Raw genomic sequence first — 2464 nt, 5'->3', positions numbered from 1 at the left:
CTGAATGTGTGGTGGATGTGTAGTAAATGGTAACCCCCCCCCGCAAACAAACACTTAAGAAGCCTATATTCTGAAAATTCCATTAGAGAAAAGGAGAATTACTATTTGACTCTATGCTAAAGACAAAACTCGAACTCAACCTACTCCTAATTTTTTAGGGGACCAATGCATTTGAGGTGAGCCAGAAAAGATGCTGCAGTGCATCTGTGACACACACCTAAAAATGGCTTCAGTCAAAGCAGCATCTTAATTACCAACACGGAAGGTTAAATCTACTTTTTAAAAAAATGCTGGAGTTCGCCTTGGTAGACGCTTAATATCACCCTATCATTTTTGGCTGCAGGAGTAAACTATTGAGCTCTCACACCCTCCGATTCTTCTGGTGCATTCCAAAAGAAAACCTTACAGCAGAGGGGCCTACTGTACAATTCTACGTACCCTAACGAGATGTATCAATCCACGAATCTAGACTGAAGACCGGCCACTGCGGAGATCTGGTAGCTTTACCAGCCAGCAAACACCAGCCATGTCAGACCCCCAAGAACTCCAAAATCAAGTCTACACATACATACATCCCTTTAGGGTAATTAAACGCAATCCTCCCGCGCAAAGGAAGGAAGGCTCTATCAATGTCCCTATTGGCCCCGTCCCCTTTTCTTCAGTCCTCCAGTGGGGGCCTTTACCCTAACACCAATAATATTAATGCTACCTCGAAGACAAGAAGCTGCCGAGCGGGACTCACCACGCAAGCCGGGGGATGGGGTGGCCTACAGGGCGAAAGGACTACTCAAATCCTCCTTCGGAGTTGGCGAATCCTCCTTCGGAGTTGGGTAGCACTTCCCTAGCGGAAGCAGGGTTGGTCCTGATTCCCCGAAGCGCCCCTCGCCTAATCAGGTCTTTAACCCGCACTGCCGCACACGCTGCTCACGGAGAATCCCAGCCTCGCTACGCACAGGCAGGCAGTAAAGGCCCCGGCTGAGCCCTTCAGTTGCATGGTGGACGCATGCCCCACACTGGGGGAAAAAGAGCGCGCGCCTGCCAGTCCGGCTTGATGGAAATCCCCCTTGATGACCCGGCCACACGCATAATCCCCGCAGGGCCCGAGCCGGGCACTGGGTGGGAGGAAGGCCGGCCGCTCCAGAGCGCCCCGCTGCAGACCACACGCGGCTGACTCCGGTTTCCCGCTCCCCGAGCGGGAGGCCGACTTCCCCAGACCCAGAGATCACGGTAACCAAAGAGAAAAGAGACGCCCAGACCCGAGGCCCTCTCCACGCGGCCCCCGCGGTGTCCGGGCGCCAGGGTCGGGGTGCGCTCCCACGCCCCAGGCCGCCCCACGTTGGCCCTTCCCGGTGGGGCCCTCTCGGATCGCGGCCCCGACGTCCTCGCTTTCCTTACCGGCCAGTGTGAGTGTCAAGTTTGCGCGCTTCGAGGGTCTCGGCCGAGTTCTGATCGAGGGAAGGGGGGAGGGAAAGCTGGCGTTAGAGGGGCGGTCGGAGTGGCCGGCGGACTGGGAAAACCGAAGCTGCGGATGGACAAACCGCCAAAGCACTTTCGCAGCTTCCCGAAAGGGAGAGCGGGCGAGAAAAAGAAGCAAGATGGCGGCTAGCCAGCCGCTACGTACAACGTCATGACGCTATGCACGTAAGGCAAATCTCCGCAAGGACCGTCCCCCGGGGCAGAGACGGCCGGATCACGTGAAGCCGCCGCGGCGGCCCTCCCCTGCAGGAGGGCGATGGCGCCTCCTGCTGGAAGGAGGGAGTTTCTGCAATCAGAGTTACCGCTGAAGGAAGGGAAAGCTTTAATCTGAGACCTTTCCAAGGAGCTCTTGAATTGCCCACGGCTACAAGTTGATAAGCCTCGGTAAAATGAACACTCTTGTATCTGGTGGGTGGTTGTGTAAATTGGTTCAGTCAGCAGTTTGGCAGTATGTTCTCGGTGAAGTAGGGGGCAAGCTGTGAAGTCTTGGTGTGTTTTGGTGAGTAGGGGTTTGAGGAGAAAATTTAAAAGTTATTTTAGGCCGGGCGCGGTAGCTCGCGCCTGTAATCCTAGCACTCTGGGAGGCCGAGGCGGGAGGATTGCTCAAGGTCAGGAGGTTGAGGTTGCTGTGAGCTAGGCTGACGCCACAGCACTCTAGCCCAGGCAACAGAGCGAGACTCTGTCTCCACACAAAAAGTTATCTTAGAGAGTGAAAAAGTAAACCCAGTGTGAGGAACAGAGTAGGATTGGCATGCTATACTAAGAGAACTTTTTTTTTTTTTTTTAGGACGGGGGTCTCTCTCTGTTGCCAGGGCTAGAGTGCAGTGGCTTCATCATGGCTCGCTGCGGCCTCCAACTCCTGGGCTCAAACTATCCTCCTGCTAGGGCCGCCCGAAGTGCTGGGGCCACAGGCTCGTGTCACCAAGCCCGACTAAGGGTTTTTGTTGTTGTTGTCGTCGTTTTTTTAAAGACAGTCTCCCTGTGTCGC

At 55.0% G+C, this 2464-nt stretch overlaps 1 protein-coding gene across 1 annotated transcript in view; it reads right to left on the bottom strand.

Annotated features, from left to right (window-relative positions):
* The window catches only part of PRRC2C (proline-rich coiled-coil 2C), a 98610-nt gene extending 97089 nt beyond the window's left edge, over nucleotides 1–1521 (bottom strand). The window contains exon 1 of the mRNA XM_012657718.1: nucleotides 1396–1521. The gene's annotated coding sequence lies outside the window, so the exon portion shown is untranslated. The remainder of the gene's footprint in view (nucleotides 1–1395) is intronic.
* Between the last annotated feature and the right edge of the window lie 943 nt (nucleotides 1522–2464).

Source organism: Propithecus coquereli, unplaced genomic scaffold, assembly GCF_000956105.1.
Source record: "Propithecus coquereli isolate 6110/MARCELLA unplaced genomic scaffold, Pcoq_1.0 Scaffold56, whole genome shotgun sequence".
In the NCBI taxonomy this organism is placed as follows: domain Eukaryota; kingdom Metazoa; phylum Chordata; class Mammalia; order Primates; family Indriidae; genus Propithecus; species Propithecus coquereli.
This window is presented reverse-complemented; position numbering and strand designations above follow the sequence as displayed.